We start from the raw sequence: 27,500 nt of genomic DNA, 5'->3' as shown, positions 1-27,500 counted from the left end.
CTTTTATTCTTTTACTTGTTTCATTCATTTGACTGCGGCCATGCTGGAGCACCGCGTTTAGTCGAAGAAATCGACCCCAGGACTTATTCTTTGTAAGCCTAGTACTTATTCTATCGGTCTCTTTTTGCCGAACCGCTAAGTTACGGGGACGTAAACACACCAGCATTGGTTGTCAAGCGAGGTTGGGGGGACAAACATATACACACACCTGCACACATATATATATATATATATATATACATTTACTTATAACTACAGAATAGATCTTACTGAAGAAAGAGAGATTTGGCTGCTATTTCTCGCAGACTGAGCTGCTGCATAGAGAACCTTTCGGAGATTGGCGTATGTCGTTGGCTTTACTGTACATATATCGATGTTCAATATACTAAACGACTTGTATTCTGGAATAAATTCCATCTTCTAAATCCTTCTATTATATATTTTAAAAAAAGGGAAAACTAAGAAACAACGAAGCAATTGGCATTGTGTCAATATATTTAGTTAACTCATAAAAGAACGAATCTATAAAAATATAAAACATTTGTGTTTCTGAATTACATTGCTGAGAATGTCTACGAACCACTTTCTTTATCTCCTTCAATTGAATAAGTGACGAGAGAGGAGAGCAAATAAACAATTTGGTAGAAAAAAAAACACGACGCAACATGTAAATCTGATTAGACAATTTGCTGTATACTTGTACTTCTGACCTGGTAAAACATAAAAGACAAATAAAAAAACAAAGAGTGATACAGAGAATATATTGGGTAGTGTAAATGTAGTCGTTTATATACTATTATAAGTAATATAGGTGTATTTACGAAGTAAATGTAGACATATATACAATGTGTCTTTCAATTAAGTAAGTGACGATAGAAACGGAAAGATACACAATTAGATGATGTACAAAGAATCGTGTAAACGTAATTAGAATTGTTACCGGTGAGTGATTGTCTGTGTAGCCGCTTGACCTAATAGAAATAGTGGCCAAACACTGTAGAAATGAGAACTTTCTATCTTAATAGAATTAGAGGATGTAGTAGATTATAGGTCTGCAAAAATCGTTGTGTGAAGCATGGAGAGGATGCGGGACATGTTTGTTCACGATTTTAGGGTTGCTCGTTCAGCTTCGATGTAGGAAAAACGACGATAAGAAGAAGAAAAAAGAGGAGGTGGAAGTCAAGGATGCGAAGAAAAAGGAGGAGGAGGAGGAGAAAAAAAGAAAAAGAAGGAGGAGGAAGGGGAGAAGAAGAAGAACAACAAAAATAGCAACAACTTGAATTTCACCAAGGAGATCGTAGATGGAAAAGATTGAAAGAGAATTCCTAGAGAAACTAAAAAAAAAAAACGGACATTTCTTCGAAAGCCTATTGCAAAAAAGCCTCATTCATCTGGTCATATGGACGCCGCTCGGGCTCGAAACATTGACCGTTATGTAAACCTCCTTCAGGAACATGAAGATGCAGGCTGAGAAGCGGAGCATTTTCCAATACAGGGTTTGTTGGACATAGTGTGAGACGACTGTTGTTATCGTTAGGCCTAACTCATCGTAACGTATATACCAGCATGACCTATATCCAAACTTCAGTGGAGAAGGCTAACCACTGGATTTGGTTAAAAAGAGACGATGGGTGATGACTAGAAGAATATTGAGCTTTATTTCATAACCAGTTGATCTAGCAAGCGGGGCTTCATATCAGTGAGAGGGCGACGATGTGCATTGATGCCGTCGAGAAGTAGGCCCCGAAACGGTACGCATTCTCCCCTGATGACCGCATACATTTGCTGGCTTCCGGTATGCAAAGCTTCCGACTGGTAGCTCTTGCATCTGCAAGTTGTTTGCAAAGCATATATATAAAACATAAACGACTTTTCCTTTTTTCCCGAGCGTTAAGCTGATACACTCTTGTATGTTGTTCCTACACGTGTCTTCGTCTTTATTTTTCTAAAAATATCACCTATAAATATATATATGTGTGTGTGTGTGTGTGTGTATAGGCATGTATGTGTGTGTAATTCACTATATATATATGTACTTATGTGTGAGTAATTCACTATATATATGTGTATGTGTGTGTATGTGTATGTATATATATATATATATATATATATATATACATATATATCTGTAAAAATATGTGACACTTATTCAGTAGCCATGATAAAACTCCGAGTTTCCGATGCCCGGGTGGTGTTCCGCTCCAACCATCTCTTCAGTTATCCAGCCACCGGAGATTCTATTTGAATATATATATATATATATATATATATATATATATATATATATATATATATATATATATATATATATATGATATATATAGTAACGATTTTTTGCCAACCTAATATGGCAGTCCATTTTTGGGGAATGCTACTGTTGTTTATATATGTGTGTGTGTGTGTGTGTGTGTGTGTGTGTGTGTGTGTGTGTGTGTGTGTGTGTGTGTGTGTGTGTGTGTGTGTGTGTGTGTGTGTGCGTGCGTGCGTGTGTGTACATAAACACACACATACACACACACACACAAACATATATGCATGCGTAAGATGTATTCAAAAGGTCATCGACTTTATTTTTTCTCGCCAAAACCAATGCCGCGTGAGCAAAAGTTTTCGAGAGGAAGGTGACACCAACCTTCCTACGCATGCGTGAAAAATTACCGGCTTTTACACCTCGAGTACAGACGTGTAGGGCACGCTTATCGGTTTTCGTTTTCACCGAATGCGTAGAGCAGAGATATTGCATCAAGTTTTGCCAAAAGATGGTGGTACTCAAACTTAAATCACCTTACAGTTTCCGTCAGCCAAATCCACTCACAATGCTCGTGATTATAGCAGTAGACACTTGCCCAAGGTGCCACGCAGTAGAATTGAACCGGGAACCATGCGATTGGAAAGCAAGCTTCTAACTACAGAGTCAGACCTGCGCCTATAACGAGAAAGTGTGCGAAAAGCAGCTAAAGACTCGATCAATGGATGACACTAAAACGGGAGGCCGAGCTAGAATGTTTAATAAAACCTTTGGCTCGTTTTGGTCCCCAGAGAGACAGGATAAGTCTTAAAGGACAGAATGATGGATCGAGTCAAAAAACTATTACTAGAATCAGTGTTTATAAACTAAAACAGTATTTGACGAATGATTTATTAATTACTTGGAAATTGTACGAAGGGAATGAAAAATAAAAACATTTACCTGTTAAGACTTGCCTCTTTGTATATAAATATACACTAATTTTATATGAAAAATGTCAATTGACTTTGTATACATACTAGGCCACTGGTAGAAACAAATTTCTCTAATTTTTCCTACCCTATATTAATTTTAATACATATACATATATACATGTGAGAGGACAGAGGGAGGGAGAGAAGAGAAGACAAGAGCATGTGGTGTCACCCACTGTATATAAAGCAGGGGTGTCTGCTGGATTCGAGAAGAGGGGCAGGAAAAGTTCGTGGTTAACATTAACTATGATATAACAGGAATGAGAAAGAAAAAATAATGAAAAAATCTCCCACAAAAAGCAACCTAAAATTATGTTAATGAAAAAGACAATCATTAAAAATAACAACAGGTAAAATTTGTAAAAAACAAAATCAAAAGCAAGCAAAAACATGTTATAATTTACCTCGTATGATATATGTGTTTCATTGTAAAATAAACAATTGAAATATATAGAAATAATTTTAAACCAGGCGCAGGAGTGGCTGTGTGGTAAGTAGCATGCTTATCAACCACATGATTAAGGGTTCAGTTCCAGTACGTGGTACCTTGGGCAAGTGTCTTCTACTATAGCCTCGGGCCGACCAAAGCCTTGTAAGTGAATTTGATAGTCAGAAATTGAAAGAAGCCCGCCGTATATATATATATATATATATATATATAGTCCTGGGGTCGATTTTCTCGGCTAAAGGCGGTGCTCCAGCATGGCCTCAGTCAAATGACTGAAACAAGTAAAAGAATAAAAGAATAAAAGAAAACCTATTTGCAGTCTACTGCTCGATTGGCCCTGCGACATAGAGGAAACCGATCGAATAAATGATCGATTAGTGGCCAAGCACTGCTGCCATCACAACTGTAGGCAAACTGCCAATAGATTTAGTTTAGAAACGCGTGACTTTCATTTTAAAGATGGCGGGCTGTTCGTTTTGAGAAAGAGAGCTGCCAATTTGTTCTCTCACTGTCTTCTTTGGAGAAAAAGTGTCTTATTATGGAATGAATATATAATTATTTAGCAATCATCTATGAAGTGTTGGGGAGTTAGCTCACATACATGGATTCCTGCATAAGCATATATATACATGTTATAAAGAGTTAGTTGCATGCAGATATACGTACGCACATATATGCGTATACAGTAAAATGGTTGTGGAAAGGATGACGGAAAAGAACGGAAACGTACTTAAAAGAGAAATATCTTTTCTTTGCAGCCTTGCCATGAAACAAGTCGTCAGTCCAAATAAACTATAAAAGTCCATTTGGGAAGAGTAAATATATGGCAAATGTATGTGTAGAAGCACACATCCACGTATTCTTATATGCATATATTTACACTCATGTACGTAGATACGTATATGTGTGTAAATGTATGTATGTATGTGTGTATCTGTGTGTGGGGGGGGCGTGTATGTAGATACATGCATACGTTCATACCAGATGATTTAAAAAGTGTGTGCACTCTTGCCAGGCATGAAAGTATATTCGAACATATGCCGACGTTTTGTGCACATATTCCTTTGCAATCACATATTTAGAAATGTCTGGAACTACTGTGAAGATCTGTAGAGAAATCGTGCGAAGAAAACTTTGAAAATCCAACTAAGGATTTAGGCATACATACAAATACATACATACATACATACATACATACATACATACATACGTACACAAAAAAACATACAAATATGCACGTATACATACATACATACTTACATGCGTACATATATTTACTACGTAGATACGTACGTGTGTGTAAATTTATGTATGTATGCATGCATACGTTCATACCATGTGATTTAAAAGGTATGAGCAACCTTGCCATGCGTGAAATCACATTCGAACATACGCCGACGTTTTGTGCACACATTCCTTTGCAATCACATATTTAGAAATGTCTGGAACTACTGTGAAGATCTGTAGAGAAATCGTGCGAAGAAAACTTTGAAAATCTAGCTAAGGATTTAGACATACATACAAATATATACATACATAAATCATGCATACATATACAAAACCAAACATACACATCTGTACGTATACATATATACTAATATTTTCACATACGTATATGTGTGTAAATATATGTATAGCTGCCCTGAAGATATAAATATCTTTTTGAAAATCAAAGAAAAAGAGGACATCTATGGACAACTGGTTCGAAACCTCCAGCTTCTATATCCAGACTATGAATTCATATTCATACCAATAATAATTGGAGCACTAAGTTTTGTTAGTAAATGCTTAAAGGAGAATCTGGATAAACTGGAATTTTCAGAAAGAGAAATCCACCGGCTAATTCGTACATTACAAGTGCAATCTGTGAGTGGAACAATAAAAATATGCAAGACTTTTCTCAAGTTCCAAATGTGAATTTGTCTGTGTTAACTACATCCCAAAGATAGAGCTTTGTATCTTTGCTGGAAAGCGTCTCCCTTCTCAGTGGAAGATTTATAATAATTAAAAAATAGAAGAAACACATACGTACATTCATACAAAAATACCCTGTTGATGTTGTTGAAATTCCAGTGAAGGAGACATGCATTTTGGTTAGAAACCGGCTCTTTCGTTATTAGCAAGAAATCGTGAAACAAAACTAAATAATGACATACATACACACACTCACACACACACGCACACACACATATATATGTATGTATGTATATTATCGTTCAGGTTAACCATAGCGGTACCAATGGCCAATTGCTAGAATTAAATATATTTCTATCTTAGAGTATCGCATTAGTAAATTCTAGTGTGAAAATACGAATTATCTGGTATCCTCCGTTTCGGTCTCTTGAAGGAACGAGTATATCTCTACAGAGCGTAATACTGATTTCAAATTTTGGCACAATGCCAGCAGTTTCTATTAAGGTGATACGTCATTTATATTGACCGCAGTGTTCAGCTGGTACTTATTTTATCGACCCAGAAAGAATGAAAAACAAAGTCGGCCCCAGTGGAATATGAACTCAGAATGTACAGACGGACGAAATGCCGCTGAGCATTTTCTCTCGAGTGCTAACGATTCTACTAGCTCACCGTCTTATTACAAAACGTAATACAAATGAATGACAAAAGAACAGGAGTTGCGTAATCACCTTCATTAGCCTACAGTTGTTTTGTCTATAAGAAACTGTACAGCCGACTTGTAAGTTAGTCCAATTTCTTGTAGCTTCCACACAGTCATTTCAATGAAGTGTTCCGTTCTCCATAATCGAAACAGCTGTAAGCTAATGAAAGTGATTACATAACAAATTTTCTTTCGTCATTCATTTATCTTTCTGTTTAACTAACTAACTAACTAACTAACTAACTATATATATATATCATTTATCATCGTAAATATACAGGGATTAGCATTGAGTTGCTTCTCCAACATACTGAAAATTTAGAAATAGCAGTCAAAAAACTACTGATTCTAAACTACAAATTTTTCTCTAAATGGATGGCGATTTTTGACTGCTATTTCTAAATTTTCAGTATGTTGGAGAAGCAACTCAATGCTAATCCCTGTATATTTACGATGATAAATGATTTTACCGATAAAGGTTTTTTTCATACTGAACTACTTGGCAAAATTGTTAATTATTAATTCTATTACTAATTGACGATTCCCTGCCCTTATTCTTGTATAATTTATATATATATATATATATATATATATATATATATATATATATATATATATATATATATATATATATATATATATATAGTACTTAATTTATCGACTTTGAAAGGATGAAAAGCAATGTCGGCTTCGACAGAATTTCAATTCAGAACGTAACAATGGGCGAAATACTGCTAAGCATTCCGTCCAGCGTGCTAACAACTCTGCCAGCTCGCCGCCTTCACTAATAATAATAATAATAATAATAATAATAATAATAATAATAATAATAATCCTTTTTACTAAAGGCACACGACCTGAAATTTGGCGGGAGAAGACTAGTTGATTAAATCGACCGCAGTGTTTCATTATTAATTTGTTGACCCTGAAGGGATGAAAGGCAAAGTCGACTTCAGCGGAATTTGAACTAGGCATTTCACTCGGCGTGCTAACGATTCTGACGGCTCCCCAATGATAACAGTGTCACAAAACAAGGAAAAAGGGAAACAGAACAAAAAACAAAAAAAGAAAACAGAAGCGAAAGCAAATTAAGCAACAGCAACACGAATTTCGATAAACGTAATATAGAAGTAATTTTATCTTTTATTTGCCTATCACAAATTCATTTAATCTGGTAATTTGAAATGTATTTATGGCTCAAATTAAAATGGAAATGTTTGCAAAATATACCAAGACATGGCAATGATTCGGCAGTGCGGTAAATATGCCGTAAGTTATGCACCTTTCGCATGGTTCAAGGTAGTGAACGGCTAGTGGACGATGGTCCGATACTTTCTCCATCGAGCGAACGAGGTAACTACGGAAGTGACAAGCGACCATTTACCGTAGCAAATGGATAGGATGCACTGCAAGATGACGAAATCCTATCGGAGTCGATAAATTAAGTACCAGTGAAATACTGGGTTCGATGGAATTAACTTAACCCTCTCCCAAAATTTCAGTCCTTGTGCCTATGGTAGAAAAGATTATTATTATTATTATTATTATTATTATTATTATTATTATTATTATTATTATATTTTGATTGACGTAACTCTTCACAATCGAATCGCGCTCGTCGTCTTCCACTATGGTAATAGATGCAGAATTAAGGGATAAAAGATAACAGAAATTTAAAATATTTCTAAAAGAACAAAAATGTTCCACTAGTTTAATTGACACAGCAATCACCAAAGCAAACATTCCAATTACAGACTTCAGAGGAAAACAAACACACAAAAATAAAAATGAACTCATATGCATTCCTTTGGTCATCACCCACAACGCAAGAAATCACATCATAAATACTGCCAAAAGATACTTTCCAATTCTTCAACAAGCATCAAGAATGAACAAATTAATAATAGATTCAAAAATAATTTTTAGCAAACGTCAAGAACTGAACCTAAAAATTCTCTTAACCCAAACAAAATTTACAACTAGAGAAACAACAGAGTTCAGAAATGTGGTGACCCTTACTGTGGATCGTGTGATTGCGTTGAACGTGAAGCACAAATTACTTTCAAAGACAAGAGCACTTTTAAAATAAATGCAAATATGAATTGCAAATCCAGAAACCTAATCTACTGTGCCACATGCCCCGAATGCAAAGAAAACTACATTGGACAAACGGGCATTGGACTAAATGAGAGAGTAACGGTATATGAACAACAAATCCGTGACCTCTCCGTTAGAAACACAACATGCAGTGAAAAATGTGGGAAAGGAAAATTTAAAATATTCCCTTTCTTCATACTATGGACAGAAAACGAACATGTTACTAAGGAAGAATACTTTATTCGAAAATACCAACCGAAACGGAACAAAAAATAATACCAAAAGCACCGGAACCACCATTCCAACAATCTACAGAAAGACACCAACCAAACACTGCCTCAATAATAAGAACTACATATGAGCATATACTCTTATATGTATTATATATATATATGTGTGTATGTGTATGTATGTATGTATGTATGTATATATGTATAGGTGTACACCCTTTTATGTGTGCACGTATGTGTATATGTATGTATGTATATATATATATATATATATATATATATATATATATATATATATATATATATATATATATATATATATATATATATGCATGTGTGTATATATGTACACCATACCACCCGTGAGAACTGAATAAGTGACCTAAAATCAATAAATACCACACAGGTAATTTTTTTAACAAGAACACAGCAATATTGACCACTCCAAAATATTTCATTTTTTTAATTCTTGATGGACTTAGCTCTCCTTCCCACTTTGTTCTCAATTACTATTAGTCCTATCTTTAATGTTATTTTTATTTTTTTTTATATATTTATTTTTATTTTTTATTATTCATTTACTTTCTTCTTCTTCTTCTTCTTCTTCTTCTTCTTCTTCTTCTTCTTCTTCTTCTTCTTCTTCTTCTTCTTCTTCTTCTTCTTCTTCTTCTTCTTCACGCATGTTTTTGTATTATATATTGTTTTGTTTTTATATTTTTCCCCTTTTTGTGTATATTTGTTTTAATGTATACTTTTTACAAAAAGAAACTTTTTCTATTTAAGCAACCAGTAAATCATACATTTTTCCATTTCGGAAACGGTTCCGTTATCCTCCCACCCCCACCAATACCCAGTCATCTCTGCTCATTTTTCAAATATATCTTCATACATATATGCATGTATGTCTGTCTGTCTGTATGCATTTATATGTGTTTGTATGTGTATATATATATATATATATATATATATATATATATACAGATACATACACACATAATACATAGTTATATGTGTGTGTATATGTGTTTGTGTTTGTGTGTGTATGTGTGAATGTGTGTGTACGTATATACATCGTTTTTATATTTGGATTACAAAATTCTAGATGTGCATTCGTGTCTTGGAGCAAGTTTTGTTGTGTCTTGGAAGAGTCGTTACGCCAAAATGATTCCAATACACATCAATTCACTTCCAGGCACGCGCACGTATGTGCACGCATTTAGGCATAGACAGGTAAAGATAACGAAGGGAAAAATGACAAAATTATACAAAGGAATTCTTGGAAATAAATACGTATAGCCATGGAATGTTCCCATACACAGTCATACACATCCATGTACAGACACACAAACACACACCACGTATACATACACACGCAGACAAAGACATGCACAGGCATACACAAACGCACACATACACAGAGACACGCGTGCATACATGCAAGTGCAAATACACTCATACACACGCACAGGATCACAAGAACACACAGGTATACACACATCCACATACACAAAGGTACAAAGACACACACACACATACACACACACGCATACCTGCATAGGCATACGTGCGTATAAAAGCGCGCACACAAACACGCACATATACATACACACACACGTGCACGAACGCGCACACACACACACACACGTGAGCAGGGACACACACACACACACACGAACGCGTAAGTGCAAGCGTACTGACAGTGGATTATCAATTTTAAAAGATGCCACACAACACGCACAAGCAGATACGCACACACACACACACACACACCCACACACACACGCAGACACACACATACGCACACATGCTTGAATGCACTGAATAAGGAAGCAGTCACACATTCACACACACACACATACACCTACACACACATACACCTACACATACGAACATATTATTCACAGAATCGACTCAGCCCCACGAATACACACACTAGACCACACAGTGACACACGCACACACACACACACACACACACACACACACATAAGAACGCGCATGCTCAAACTCTCCTTTTACTTTCACCCTTACCTTCTCATCGAAGCAAACACACGTCTACACACTCATACACAAGCATGCATACACACAGACAGAAGACCAGTTTTTTAGACGGACTCAGAGCAGACCTTGGAACGATAGGGAAAGTCACTAAGTCACTGGATAGGTCGCAAACGGCGGTGAGAGAACTTCGACTAACGCAGGGGTGACTGTGTGGTAAGTAGCTTGTTTACAAACCACATGATTCCGGGCCGACCAACTGAAAGAAGCCCGTCGTATATATATGTATATATATATATATGTGTGTGTGTGTGTGTGTGTGTGTGTGTGTGTGTGTGTGTCTGTGTCTGTGTTTGTCCCCCCACCATCGCTTGACAACCGATGCTGGTGTGTTTACATCCCCGTAACTTAGCGGTTCGGAAAAAAGAGACCGATAGAATAAGTACTAGGCTTCCAAAGAATAAGTCCTGGGGTCGATTTGCTCGACTAAAGGCGGTGCTCCAGCATGGCCGCATTCAAATGACTGAAACAAGTAAAAGATTAAAAGAGTAACAAACAATCGCTTGATTGCTTAACTAGCACAAGAAAAAAAAAACATTGATTTATTAATTGATTTGATAGATATCTAAACAATTGACAAACAATTAACAAGTTGTATCGGACGACTTCGTATGTTATTATTATTGGCCTAACGAAGGCAGCGAGCTGGCAGAGTGGTTAGCCCGCCGGGCGAAACGCTTAGCGGCATTACGTCTGCCGTTACGTTCTGAGTTCAATTCCGCCGAGGTTGACTTTACCTTTCATCTTTTCGGAGTCGATAAATTAAGTACCAGTTATGCACTGCGGTCGATGTAATTGACTTGCTCATTCCCCAAAATTTCAGGCCTTGCGCCTGTGGTAGAAAGGATTATTGGCGTAACAATTATCTTAAGACCGTCTTACCCGAGATGCGTGCAGTGTACAATTATTTTGGACCTGTGGGCTTATGCTGAACAGCTGCTGTCACGTGTGGGACGAATTCGATTGTCAGCCCAGTCTGTCGTGAAAATTATTCCGCCACCTTCTCTTAGCCGGGAAGGTAAGGCAGTTTTCATCATACTGGTGGCCATGGTGAAAGAATGTGTGGCAGACTCGAGCGAAAAATTTAGAGACAAACACTTTCCTCTGTGGCCAATCACTCATCAACTTTTTAAAGTACCACTTGAAACGGAAGATTCGAATAGACAGGCAAGTTTTGACTCATGAACGATTCAATAAAAGGTGGGTGAATGTAGCAAAGATGGTACGCGCGAATGACGAAACCACTTTGAGCATGATCCTGTAAATCGAAAAAAGAGAGAGAGAGTACTTTGCTCTCATGTGTTTTTTCCCTCCCTGCCTGAGGTTACCGTGGTCTTTTTCGTAGGCTTTTCTTTCCATGGATAAACCTAATCTGTTTTTACATTTTTGATCGTTTCTGTGAAACACGATCCCTTTTGAACGCTTTTCTTTTTACACGATCCCTTTTGATCGGAAATTTACTTTCTCCTCCCTATTTTCTATTTTCTTTTTTTTCTTTCAAAAAGAAAACTCTGCATTGTATTTTGTCCCCTCTGTGTTCGGTCCTGTGTGGCTAATAAAGAAACTTATCTATCTACGCACACACACATACGACGAGTTTCTTTCAGTTTCCGTCTACCAAATCCACTCACAAGTCTTTGGTCGACCCGAGGCTATAGTAGAAGACACCTACCCAAGGTGCCACGCAGTGGGACCGAACTCGGAACCATGCGGTTGATAAGCAAGCTACTTACCACACAGCCACAAAGCGTATAAGTAACAGAAGATATATGTATTTAGTCAAAGCCATTAGATCTTATTGAAATACCTTGGTCATGTAAAAAGCAATTGAACAGTCACAAATGAAGTGAAAAAACTAATAACATTTACATAGTGTATACAATAGGCTTCATGCTAAGTTCTTATGGGTGATTCAGTATGAGCTTTCGCCCAAGAAATATACGCCGACATAATGCAGAGAGTTGCATTTCTTCAAATATCTACTTCGCTTCACTGAATTGTTTTATGCAGATAATTGTGTTTCAGGATTGTATTTGCTCGGCAAGTGGCATAATGTGAAACTACGTGTGAGTTGAATTTGTTTAAACAGAAAGAACAATTAAGTGCAAAGTGTGAGATATATTTCAACGGAACAGCCTTCTCGTGATGTTAACGTGCTCCTAACTTAGTTCTCAGCGAGATTCAGCATGGCACAGAATGTGATACGGCCGGCCCTTTGTATTACAGGTGCAACTCATTTTTTGCCAGCTGAGTGGACTGGAACAACGTGAAATAAATTGTCTTGCTCAAAGATACAACGCGTCGCCTGGAATCGAACTTACGACCTTACAATCGTGGGCCGATTACTCTAAGCACTAAGCCACTTAAGCACGTAAGCTTATATAGTAAACCGCGATAGGTGAACCGCAATATGGCGAGGGATTACTCTGTGTGTGTATGTGTGTGTGTGTATATGTATATATATGTGTGTGTGTGTGTGTGTCTGTGTGTGTGTGTGTGTGTATAGATATACATACATGCTTTTACCATGTTTAATGGACATTAAGGTAGGGATTTTAGCTGGTTTACCTAACATGGAGCCGTTATGTGTGTCATGGTTACCTATCTATATAAAGCAGTAGGATGCGATTCGAGGGTAATTTGGCTGTTATTTCTATCGACTTTACAAAACACTTTTGTTGGCTTATATAAATTTAGACTTTGATTATTCGAACGTGACGTTTGGGGACCATTTTGTACGGATTATTAATCCTATTGTAAATAGCGGAAGCCATGCAGAACATAATTATGTACTAATGGAAGTTTACAGGCTCCTTTTTCCTTTGTTATTGAATTGATAAAATATATACTACACCGCTAATTGCTTAACATTCATGTTATTTTGCAAATAAAATCACGTTAACTGTCGTTCAATTAACGAAAATACCTTGTAGAATGTTCAACAAAGCATGGTGTAATTATAACAAAATATATTTGCGCGAGTGCACAGGAAGTTCGCGGAGTTCGTTGAATACGTTGCGCTCATACAAAGCGTAAATAAAGAAATTCGATGTCTTAGTGGTTGGTCACTAATTTAGGATGAAAATATTCGGCTGCTCTTGCTTCAGGGAATTTTCTTCCTTTGTTTTTTTATTATGTGTGACATCATTTGGTGCAATTAACTCAAATTGACGGCGTTTACTCCGTCTTGAGCTTCGTACCATCTCCAGGAAAAGTCGCAAATGTCGATAAGTTTGTAAACGTTAATTAAAGTAGGTGTTTATTTGTGATGTGCTTTACTGTCCACGGCGTCTGTACTTTCTTGTAGTTTCATTAATGCATATGAAGTGGCTGTGTGGTAAGAAGCTTGGTCTCCAACCACATGGCTCCGGGTTCAGTCCCACTTCGTGGAACCATCGGCAAGTGCCTTCTACTACAGCCTCTGGTTGATCAAAGTCTTCTGAGTGCATTTGGTAGACGGAAACTGAAAGAAACCTGCGTTATATATGTTATATATGTTATCTATCTATCTCTCTATACATCTATATGTGTGTGTATGTGTGTGTCTTTGTGTCTATGTTTGTCCTTCAATCACCACTTGACAATTGATGTTGGTGTTCTTACGTCCCCGTAACATAGCAGTTCGGCAAAAATAGACCAATAGAATAAGTGCTATGCTTACAATGAATAAGTTCGGGAATCGATTTGTTCGACTAAAACCCTTTAAGGCGGTGCTCAAGCATGGCCGCAGTCAAATGACTGAAACAAGTACAACAGGTAAGAGAATAAGAGATTACTGGTCCTGTTCTCTTCACATCAGATGTTGGGGCATTTTCGTTGTTATTGTTATCATTGCCTTTGCACAGCTTCTAATGCTGGAGATGTGCTACGGTGTCAGCTGTTCACTACCAGTGAACTAAGTTGAGACCTCTTATTTTTCGAGCACCTTCCGGAATATTCAGGTAGTTCCAAGCAGTGCTGTTTTCTGCCAGTGCTCCACCCTTATTGCAGCCCTGATTTCTTCCATATACTTCTCAAGACTTTTACTCACTGTTCTCAGGGCTCCGACAATTATTGGTACAGCTACCACCTTTTTCATCGATCACAACTGCTTAACCTCCCAAGCTAACCTGTCATATCTCTCGACTTTTCTTTCTTTTTTATCGCCTACTTTGTCAGCTGGGCATGCTATGTCTATGATCCAGCATAGTCTGTTTTCTTTCTCAATTAAGACTATGTCTGGCTTCCTATTCTCTATCTCATGGTCACACTGAATCATAAAATCCCACAGGACCTAAAGCTCCACGATGCTCTGGCAGGGGCTGGTGGAGAACCCTGCTGTACTCTTTCTTTCACTCTTCCTGTTTCTGTTGTACCTGTATTTCAAAGGACCAGCCTTCTCACACTCTGTGTCACGCCGAATCTCCCCGAGAATCACTTGCACGTTAATTTCACGAGCAGGCTGTTCCGTTGATCGGATTATCTGCGACCCTCGTCGTCGTAACAGACGGAGTGCCACGTTTTCACACGATGAATTTTACACACAAAACACAGATGTTGGACCGAAAAAAAAAAAGAAAGCATATATTACTGAAATTCTCTGGTACAGAAAGAAATTTTCGTGGGAAACAAGATTATATTGATTAAATTTAGTGCATACTGCAAATTAAATGCGTTTTTCACCAGAAAAATCAATCTTTTCTGTCCGGGGATGGTTTTCTCTGTCTTTCGGTTTACTGCAGTGCAAAGTTTGCTATCGAATGCATTTTGAAATCACAATTGGGTTTGATACGTATTTAATTCCATTAACGCGTTTATTTTGTTGGGCGTGCCCTGCTTTGAACGAATTGCCTTCTCTAAGGCGGAGGTATTGTTTTCAGTCCTGTTTGTTTACTTGTCCGTGGACAAGATATCTCAAAAACCACTGGATGGATTCGAATGAGAATTTCAGAGATGGTTGGTCTCGTGAGAGGCAGGAACTGATTAGATTCTGGGATCGATCCGGTACCGGACAAGGATACTGGGTTATTTTACCTGTTATTTTATTTTTTTTACTTAATTTTTGTGAGCGATCGGGTTCATTTTTAATATTCTCGTTTGTGAAGAGCAGTCGAGTTTATTTAAGATATTCTCACTTTAAAAATCATCTCTGGCTAATCGTTGAAAGGACGTTGGTGTGCCTTGGCGGAGATTTGCGATCTCTGAGTGCTCTTGTTTGAATATGCATCATTTTTTTCATATTCTCAAATACGATTTCAGAACTTCTGGAACATTCCATCAAGCACGTTGTTAGTTACATGAACTCGAAGAATATACTGCTTTAAAATTTTTGCACAAGGCCAGAAATTTCGAGGAAGGGCGTAAGTCAATTATATCACCTCCAGGGGTCAACTGATACTTTTTTTTATCAACCCCGAAAGGATATTATACTATATTTTTGAGATGAGGAATTTTGTAAATTATTTACAATCGACGGATATTTGTCCTCATCTTGTTTGTTGTTATCACAACGTTTCGGCTGATGTACTCTCCAGCCTTCATCAGAACACCTGATGAAAGCTGGAAAGTACATCAGCCGAAACGTCGTAATAATAAACAAGATGAGGACACCTATCTGTCCATTGTATATAATACCCCGAAAGTATGAGAAGCAAAGTTGACCTCGACTGATTTTGAACTCAGGACGTGAAGGATGGTCACAAAACCGCTGAGATTTCCCGGCGTGTGTACGCTTCCGCCAGCTCGCCGCCTTAAACTCGATAACTATATAAATTCAAACATTTTTTCTTTTGTTTAGAATGGTTAAATGTGAATTCGAATTATTGAAAAAAAAATCTAGTAAAAATAAAAAAAGTTACATCAAAGATATTTTATCAATACATGTGCTACGATCACGTCTTTCCTTTCTAGATAACATTACCAACTCTATTTAATCGAATCATTAGTTTGATCTCAATAGGCTCAGCCTCACAGGCCCACAGGTGTACTTATGCTTTCTTCTGATTCTTCTATAATGACCTCTACTTCTGGGAGCTGGCTGGTCTCGTACCTCCATTACTTTGACACCGACGAGTCACTATTCTACGGCTCTCGTCATCTTTCTTTCGTCCTATACTCCCCTCGACCGCGCACTAAGCACTACGTCTTAGCTTTCCTTCCCAGAGTATAGTCCCTCCTGCTTATGTCTATCCAGCAGATGTTGCTCCACAACAATTTAAACAGAACATTGATAGCACCAAGCTCACATACCTTGGGGTGTTTCCTGAAGTCATTAGCACTGCCTACCTCACCTGAGTCAGTGAGAATAGAGAAACATTGTTTCTATGTGAAATTATAACATATTTTATAGTCGATTTAATTCTGGGCAGTAGGAGGAGATTTCTGAGGTGAACTAAATCTAAAACAACATAGCTCTCTTACCATAATTTAATCCATTATTAAATATCGCAGAACTTAACGCTAGAAGATGGCCGCAACAAAGTGTTTATTTGAATGTGTGTATATTCTTTAGTTTGTTTTCGTCGTATACAAATACACACACAGACACACATACACACATACGGAGAGAGAGAGGGGGGGAGATGGATGCAGAATTGGCCGATGGAATCTGTACAAATGCAAAAGCCATTTGGTAATTAGAATGCACAGAGGCATTTGGAGGTGAAACGCATACTACTTGCGTCCTGAAATTAAATCCACTGCAAAATATTTTAGGGTTTCACTCAATAAAGTGCTTTATGTGTAATGATGTGTTGAGGATAATTGGTCCTACGAGCCCTTAGACCCACGCCTTGTTCGGTAACTGGAAACCAAGTATCATATTGAAGCAGTTCAGCATATCGCTGGGTATAACTGTATGGGTATAATGTAATTCGGTCTTGTTTACCGCTTCATGAATTAGCATTTTGAAATACACATGCGCACAGGCAGAGCATGCGTATAATACACACACAAAAAAGCATACCCGCTCTGTTACTCACTTTCATTCATTCGCTCGCTCACTCACTCACTCACCCACTCACTCATTCACGCGCACTCAATCACTACTCACTCAACCTCTCACCTTTTCACTCATTCGCACCCTCCTTCAACAACCTACTCACTCACTCATTCACTCACTCCCACCCTCTCTCCCCTTCACTCACTTCTTTCGTCCATCCCTCTCTCCTTCTGTCCCTCCTTCACTCATTCACTCACACCCTCCTTCTCTTCTCTTCACTTCCTCTCTCCCCCTCACTCACTCCCCTTCACTCACTCCCTCTCTCTCCCTCCTTCACTCACTCACTGACTCACTCACTCTCTCACTCACATGTGCACGCATTCACTCACACCACTTTTACTTAAAATCTGGCATGAACACAAAATATTTTCCGTTGAAATGTCAAACATCAATAGATTGGTTGAACCGAAAGACGAGGAGCATAAAATGGGAAACAATTGCAAGACACAATGTTCGCATTTTCCGATAAGAGTAAATAAATTTTAAAAAAGTAAAAGCTATCGAACAGATTCAGTCTTTACATATAATAGGAAAGAAAATGGTTAAAAAACATCTTTTCTGAGAGATAGGGAATAATAATAATATGGGAGGTTAAGCAGTTGTGGTCGATGAAAAAGGTGGTAGTAGTACCAATAATTGTCGGAGCCCTGAGAACAGTGAGTAAAAGTCTTGAGAAGTACATGGGGCAAATAAGGGGCTGCAATAAGGGTCGAGCACTTGCAGAAAACAACACTGCTTGGAACCGCTCGAACACTCCGGAAGGTGCTCGGAAAATAAGAGGTGTTACCTTAGTTCACTGGTAGGGAACAACTAACACCGTAGTACATCCCCAGCGTTAGAAGCTGTGCAATAATAATAATAATAATAGTAATAATAATAATAATAATAATAATAATAATAATGATAATAATAATAATAATACCTGGCAGCCCAGTCCTGGGTAAGAAGGAATATATTCACAGACACGACAGAGCGGGGACCTACATACACTGGAAGTTATGCCAACACTATAGAATAACAACAGAAAAAATATGGTATAGGCACAAGCCAAAAAAGGTCACAGAAAACGAGAAAGCAACCATACTCTGGGATATGCCAATACACACAGATAGAGAAATTAAGGCAAATAGACCAGATATAGTTGTCAGAGATCATGAAGAAATAAAATGCTTTCTAATTGATGTATCAATACCAGCAGATGACAACGTTTCTCTAAAAGAAATGGAGAAACTTTCAAAATACAAAGACCTGGAAATAGAGGTAACTCGAATGTGGAATCTAAAAACAGAAACAATTCCTATCATAGTGGGTGCATTAGGTATGATAAAAAAATATTCAGACAAATACATAACAAAAATACCAGGACTTACAAATATATATAACATACAGAAAATTGCACTACTGGGCACTGCACACACCCTACGCAAAACACTTAATACAGTAACCATAAGAGCATCACAGCAAACCACAGCACACACCCAAGGCACACAGAGCTGCGCTCGGTAGTGAAGTGAAAGCGCGCTATAAAAATAAAACTACTGAACAATAATAATAATAATAATAATAATAATAATAATAACAACAACAACAACAATAATAATAATAACAACAACAACAACAGCAACAACAACAACAACAATAATGATAATTCTTTCTTCTAAAGATACAAGGATTAAAAGTTTGGAGGGGAGGAGTAGCAAATTACAAAGACGATTATTAAAATCTTATATGAATCCCCAGGGGTCACATGGACCCTATTTGAGAACCCTTGCTATAGAACAAGACTTCAAGCGACACTACCTTTCTCAAATAGCACATCTAAACAATCTACTTACTTTGCTACCGTCATACACCGCTTCAAGACCCAGAGTACATCTTATAGCTTGTCCTAGTCGATAATTTGCGGTGGAACCTCCTACAATGCACATCATCGTGCCTCTAAATTATGTTACTTGAAGTCGCTCATTACACTGTGCCAAAATGATAGCTCTTTTCCTAATCGATTTTCTTTCGTAATCTTTGCTTGTAGATATAAATTCTACAGTATCTTCGCTCATTACGTAAAATCATTATAAATTATCATTATTTTAACTAAAATTTTCTTTCACTCACCGTATCTTCTTCATATACAAAACCAAAAATAATTTGTTTTATTGCTATTATTTACTTCCACTTGAAATATTTCATATTAATTTCATGGGAAAAAAATCTGTACACTTGTATTTCTCAACACACATGCATATACATATATACAAATGTCTGTGTGTGTGCACACGCGCGTGGTGTTTGACTCAATTACAGCTTGGAAAACTTACATTAGCCATTCAAAAACATACAAAACTTTATTTAGGCATTCATTATTTGGTGTTAAATTTTCGTCGCACCAAATCATTAACACCGAATAATAAACGTTTTAAATGAAGTTTTGCGTCATTCTATGTCTTTGAACGGCTCGTGCGTGTCTTCCACGCCGCAATTATTTTAGTTTCAGCACACAATTTCACATCAAAGCACTTACCATGTAACTATATCTCCGAGATGTATATATGTGCGCGCGCGCACACGCACAAACACACATAAATATTCACGTGTATTCATACATACATAAGCACATAAAAACATACGTATATATAACTGGTACTCCGTCGGTTACGACGTGGTGTGTTCCAGTTGTTCCGATCAAAGGAACAGCTAACTCGTGAAATTAATGTGCAAATGGCTGAGTATTTCACAGACAAGTGTACCTGTAACGTAGTTGATGGAAAGATCCAGCGTGACACAGAATATGACAAGGCTGGCCCTTTCGAATTACAAGTATAACGCATTTTTGCTATGTGAACTGGAGTAACGGGGAAAAAAGCGTCTTGTCCAAGGATCAAAAGCGTCGCTAGGAATCGAACACAAGATCTTCCGATCGTGAGCCGAGTAACCTAAACACTAAGCCAAGAACCTTCACATATGTATACGCATTTATAGATTGATGCATACAGAAATATTGAAGAGAATAAGAAATATGATGGGAGAGAGAATACACCAAAGCGAATATGATTGTTAAATAATTCGAACCTTAAAACTACCGAAGTGTTAACATTATTTACATTTGACAGATATTTGTCCTCATCTTGTTTGTTGTTAACACAACGTTTCGGCTGATATACACCTGCTGAAGTTAACGCTGCGTTAACAACAAACAAGATCATCATCATCATCATCATCATCATCATCATCATCATCATCATCATCATCATCATCGTTTAACGTCCGCTTTCCATGCTAGCATGGGTTGGACGACTTGACTGAGAACTGGTGAAACCGGATGGCAACACCAGGCTCCAATCTAAATTTGGCAGAGTTTCTACAGCTGGATGCCCTTCCTAACGCCAACCACTCAGAGAGTGTAGTCAAATATCCGTCAAATGTAAATAATATAAATAATGTACATTATTCCTCATCTCTTAAATGTGGAACTGTATTAACGAAGTGTTGCCAGTAAATTAGATACACGATACAAGTGTGTGTGCCAGTCCGTGTGTGTGTGTGCGTCTGCGTGTACGTGCGTCGGCATGTGTGTGCGTGCGTGTATGTGTGTATATGTATTTGCTTTTATGAGCGCGTATATGCCATGTGTGTGTGTGTGCATGATGTGTGTGTGCGTCTGCTCACGTGTGTGTTTTGCGTGTGTGTGTGTGTGTGTGTGTGTGTGTGTTTGTGCGTGCGTGTGCGCGTGTGCATGTGTGCGTGTGCGTGTGTGTGCGTGTGCTTGTGTGTGTGCGTATTGCTCGCGTGTGCTTCTACGTGGGTGTGTGTCTGTGTGTGTGTGTCTACGTGCGTGTGCGAGTGTGTGTGTGTGAGTGTGTGTGCATGTGTGACTGTGTGTGCGCGCGTGTGGTCATGTACACGCGAATGCAATTTATATGAAGGGTGCATATTTCTGTATGTAGATGTACATATCTCTGCTTGTAACTGTGCATGTGTATACGCATGCGCATATATTTACTATAAATGTGAATGTACAACGTCTTGTGTATAGACTATGTATGTTTGTATGACTTTCTCTGTCTTCAAATGTACTTTTGTGCGTGTGTGCATGTGTGTGTACGGGAGTATGTGCGTGTGCGAGCGTGGGTGTAAGTATCCATAGAGATGTGTGTACTTTATGTGTGATGGGTACAGATTAGTGTTCATAGACGAGGTGTATGTGTATCTACCCCCACTCACTCACTCTGTGTGTGTGTGTGTGTGTGTGTGTGTGTGTGTGCGCTTGCACTGGGTGTAGACGTGCTGGCAGAATTTTGGAAGAGGTTTCGAAGTGCGTCTAATTATAATATTGATTTGTTTTTCATGTTGGCATTGTTCCAAGATTTGTAGGTAACACAGAGAGGAGTGGAGAATACTACAACGTCAAACCTTTATATATTACTGGTATTTAATATATCGATAACATCGATTAAACCCAAAGCTGGGTTGTGTGAAAGGTTCAGATGATGACTGGAACTTGTGGATCCATATTTTTGAATAAAAGAATTACGAATTTCTACGGAGTTTTTAAGTGTTGGCAACGAGCCACCATAGGAATCCCCGATTGAGATGTTCTGCTTTTTAGAAATAACAGCAAACTCTTTCTCAGTCAAAATTCTACCACGTTAATATTGGTTTCAAATTAAGTCGGTGAGCTGGCAGAAACGTTAGCACGTCGGGCGAAATGCTTAACGGTATTTCATCTGCCTTTACGTTCCGGGTTCAAATTCCGCCGAGGTCGACTTCGCCTTTCGGCAAACGATGAATTATGTACTTGGAAGGGATCTTTATACATATCTAATAGATTTTATTTTAAAAACCAAGTGAAATAACCCATTAACCCCTGGAAGGGATACTTTTATATATCCAAGGAAAATAACCCATTCATTTTCCTAAATTATTTGGTATACATCAAATTGAGTATTCTTATTTCTTAGTATTTGAACTGTTCGAGTTATTTTCGCAATTTAACCAGTACAACCCTTAAACAATTAAATAGTATTTTCGTAAACAATAGATCCACTTATTTCGGTTAGTGACTTATTCAAGAATATGCCAAAACTAGCGACCCTTAGGGTGATATTCTCTGGGAACGCCCAAAGCCCTTTCCAGAGTTATTTACTTTGAATTGTTATCTCATATCTGATTAGCCTGTTATTACGTAACAGGCTTCACGATTTTAGTATATACCTTATTAGTATTTCCTCCTATGTTCTATATACTTTGGGAACGCATTAAAGTCCTATTTGAATTCTTACAATCGGGTAACTAATTTCATGATATTACATAACTGACTTCACAATTTGGGTGTTCATAACTTATTGGGAATTCCTAAAATCAAGATCCTGTGTAAGACAGTTCAGTATTCTTAGTAACTGCACAAAACCGTTTTAAGGGCTGCATACATTGTATTATTGTTATTGGATGAGTGAAACAATTATGAGAACGGAACCAAGAACCAAGGGATAAGCCCCGCTTTCCCGGGAATTATCGGGTACGTCAACTACTATAATAATATCAGAGAGATTTTAAATAAATTTCAGATACTAAATTATATATATATATATATATATATATATATATATCTTCTTCTTCTTCTTCTTCTTCTTCTTCTTCTTCTTCTTCTTCTTAGCCAAGAATTCACATCGACTTCGAACCCACAAGAGTTAACAAGAGAAACAGAGACAGACAGAAACAAGGAAAATGTTATTTGAATGCTATACAAATATGTTTTTAAAAAGACTTTTCATTTAAATTTGCCAAAATTAAATTTTTGCAAAATTTGTTATCCGTATTTACAGTTGAAAAGATCTCAAGGATCGAAACCGGTACTGAAATGTTCTTTATAAAAGTATTTTAGCATTTTCTACCGTGTCTTTTTTCCATATATATATATATATATATATATATATATATATATATATATATATATATATATATACATACATATATATATATATATATATATATATATATATATATATATATATATATATATATATATATATATATATATATATATATATATATATATATGTATGTATGTATGTATATATATTCATGCATACGCATACACATATATAACACATATATACACCATGAAAACGAGTAACAGAAAAGAGCACCTCTCGTCACAAATAGAGACAAGAATCAGCTCAGTTTCGGCACGTTAGGACTAAATTATATATATATTTACATATGCGTATGCATATTCATATGTGTATAAACACGCACACACACACACACACACATATATATATATGAAGAGAATATGTGTATATACATATGCTTGTATATATATATAATATGTGCATATGTATGTATGCACATACATATACATCCTACACAAACACAGACATACCGACACAAACTCACACACACAAACAGACATATACTTATACACACTTTCACATGCCCACGCACACACATAATGCGTCTGTGTATAAGTGTCTGTATGTGTCATCATGAAGAAGTCTGTGTTTCCATCTCTGTTGGTGATATATTTATTTAATCACTTATAAACCTTATTATTGTTCCGTTTTGCAGTGTTCTTCATATAATACAGATTCCAGTGTGTAATAAATTACTTTTACATGTCTGCGTTAATATGCATGCGTTATACCAGAGAGTTGCGTATTCACAAATCAATGCAGATAAAGAAGGGTAGCTCATTAGATCGCCAGAACATCATGCTGTATAATGCGTACCATGTATATTAATGCAGACATGTGAATATGATTTATTATGGAGTGAAATTATTATTACACGAAAGAGGCTACAAAACGGTCATAATCCTAAGGATGACCTGTGGTTAAATATATTCACCTCCCATAACTACTGCCTTTTTATGGTTTATATACTGTTCGTAAAATAATTTCAACGATCGGATCTCTTGGATTTTTTGCTGTATGGAACACTGCATTATACTCCTCTGCGTTGTATTACTATCTAGTCTATTAGCCGAGTCCACTAGAGGAGTCTTCTGTGATAGCCACATGATTTTATGACTCCATAAGATTTTCTTATACGTTACTTTCCATGATCTATTTATTATTTATCCCCCAAATCCCTTACAATCTGGTGCTGCGTCGTGTATTCCCGTGTATTCTCATCCAAGATGAAGATGAGTAACAACGTTCCAAGTGGCAGGCTTGATGATTGTTGAGAGATTTCTCGCAGCATGAAACAAGCGGTAGCCTTGTTAACACAAATTAAGAATATTTATCTACCAATGCGATGTTCATCACTCGTTCTCAATGTCCGATATTAGCGTGTATATATATATATGTATGTATGTATGCATGTGTGAGTGTGTATATGTATATGTATATGCATGTATATATAGATATGTATGTATATACACATATGAATCTATCTATCTATCCATTAATCTATATATATATATATATATGTGTGTGTGTGTGTGTGTGTGTGTGTGTGTGTGTGTGTGTGTGTGTGTGTGTGTGTGTGTGTGTGTGTGTGTGTAGATATATATATATATATATATACATATATATATGTATATATATATGAATCTATGTACCTATATATACGTACATAATACATATATATATATATATATATATATATATATATATATATATATATATATGTACATATATATATTTGTGTGTCTGTTTTTGTCCCCCCACCAGCACCATCGCTTAACAACCGATGTTGGCATCTTTATGTCCCCGTAACTTAGCGGTTCGGAAAAAAGAGACCGATAGAATAAGTACTGGACTTACAAAGAATAATTCCTGTGGGTCGATTTGCTCGACTAAAAGCGGTGCTCCAGCATGGCCGCAGTCAAATGGCTGAAACAAGTAAAAGAGTAAAAGAGTATATGCACTGAAGCTGATGTAAAATCACGCGCCCATATATTACGTTTTAAAAGACATGTAGCGAATGTGAGTTTGCTCTAATCCGTCCCTGACTGTCAATGTCCATAACATCCTTTTGGAAACATAAATTTGCTCACTTCATTGCTCGTAATTTTATTTGACGTATGTTTGTGTTAGAGTTTTCACTGCGTTTGGTCTTGCTTAAACAGTTGGTAGATACGTGCACGCATAACATACTTATGTAGGTAAGACATACGCATTCACACACATGCATGCATACATACATACAGGCATGTGTACTGATTGATAAACTGGAAAAGTTTAGAATTTTTTCTGCAAAGAGACTCACTAAAAGGCACTTTACAGATACAATATCTAAATGGAACGGTAAAAATAAGTTAGATTTTCTTAAAGTTCAATTAGTGTCAATTATCGCCGTTGCTAACTGGATTCCAGCTCTCGTTTCATTTTTAGAAACTAGTTCCCTCTTGCTCGGAAGATTTCTAATCGTGGCACTCCGTCGGTTACGACGATGAGTGTTCCAGCTGATCCGATCAACGGAACAGCTTGTTCGTGAAATTAACGTGCAAGCGGCTAAGCACTTCAAGCAGACACGAGAACACTTCAAAGGGTTTCTCGGAGGAGAGACCCAGCCTAACACAGAATGCAACAAAACAATGTTAGGAAGCTTTATACAACATTTGCAACCATTTTCTGCAAATAAGAACATTTGAATGTATATTTGTAGACACGCATGGCTTAGTGGTTAGCGTGTTGGGCTCATGATCGTAAGATTGTGGTTTCGATTCCAGGACAGGGCGACGCGTTGTGTTCTTAAGCAAAACACTTTATTTCACGTTGCTCCTGTCAAGAATGAGTAATCCTGCCATGGGGCAAAGTCCTGTCCTGATATGGTATATATATATATATATATATATATATATATATATATATATATATATATATATATATATATATATATATATATATATATACATATATATATATATATACATATATATATATATATATATATATATATATATATATATACATATATACATATATATATGTGTGTGTGTGTGTGTGTGTGTGTGTGGTCAAATGGTTAAGAAGTTCGTTGAGGAATCACGAAGTCCCAGGTTCGATCCCTGATAGCGAGGCATTTGTTGCAAATGCTATTAAATGTATCTTCGAGCTAACCCATGCCCTCCGAGGAAAATTGGATTGATGGAAACTATATAGAAATTGGTGGATTGTTACAGCAATTCAGAAAGTACAGCTTGGTCAGTGAATGTCACGCTAGTCTCACCTAAGAATCCCCTCAAGAGATCGTTTTAATAGGATCGTTTTGACAGAATTGCGGGCCTTTATACACAGCAAATACACGAATGTTCCCTAAAAACAAAGTAATTACATAAATAGGATACCATTGAGCTCCTAAACCGATGGGATCTTTTCGTTCATGCCTTCAGACGACACGAATGCTCAGTCATTTACCGGTTAATTCAATGAGCTGATTATTCTATCGATTGAACAACTTAGTCCTCCTCGTCGAAACTGACGAAGATCCATGTATGTATATACAGGGTTAGTCAAAAGTCACCCGACAGTAAATCAAAATTCCATAAATACTTTCTGTAATTCTGTATTGACTCGAATGGAAAAAATGTGTCGCTAAAGAAGGACATCAGTTTGAACAATTTCCATGTTGTTTCATATTTAGATGCTTTTATCAAATTCATTCAATTGTTAAACATAAATAAATCATGGAATTAAACAGTTTTGATTTACTGTCAGGTGACTTTTGGCCAGACTTGTATATAATTTAAGTGTATCTTTACAGATTTTCTATAGAGTCACCACTGAAAGTTACGATGTTTCGTATAGGAACACGTCTATATAACTATGCGATTGAAGATAGAAAAATCATCACGGCGCTTCGTCGGTTACGACGACGAGGTTTCCAGTTGATCCGATCAACAGAA

General features: G+C 37.0%; 1 protein-coding gene across 5 annotated transcripts in view; it reads right to left on the bottom strand.

Moving 5' to 3' along the window:
• Positions 1-27,500, bottom strand: part of LOC106871605 (cholecystokinin receptor) — a 128,152-nt gene that overhangs the window by 93,731 nt on the left and 6,921 nt on the right. The window contains exon 1 of one of the 5 annotated variants that reach the window (XM_089356057.1): positions 25,417-25,487. The exons of the other annotated variants lie outside the window; for them this stretch is intronic. The gene's annotated coding sequence lies outside the window, so the exon portion shown is untranslated. Of the gene's footprint in view, positions 1-25,416; positions 25,488-27,500 lie in introns of those variants that run through there. 5 annotated transcript variants of the gene reach the window in all.

The sequence above is a fragment of the Octopus bimaculoides genome, chromosome 8 (assembly GCF_046866305.1).
Source record: "Octopus bimaculoides isolate indiv1 chromosome 8, ASM4686630v1, whole genome shotgun sequence".
Taxonomy (NCBI): domain Eukaryota; kingdom Metazoa; phylum Mollusca; class Cephalopoda; order Octopoda; family Octopodidae; genus Octopus; species Octopus bimaculoides.
This window is presented reverse-complemented; position numbering and strand designations above follow the sequence as displayed.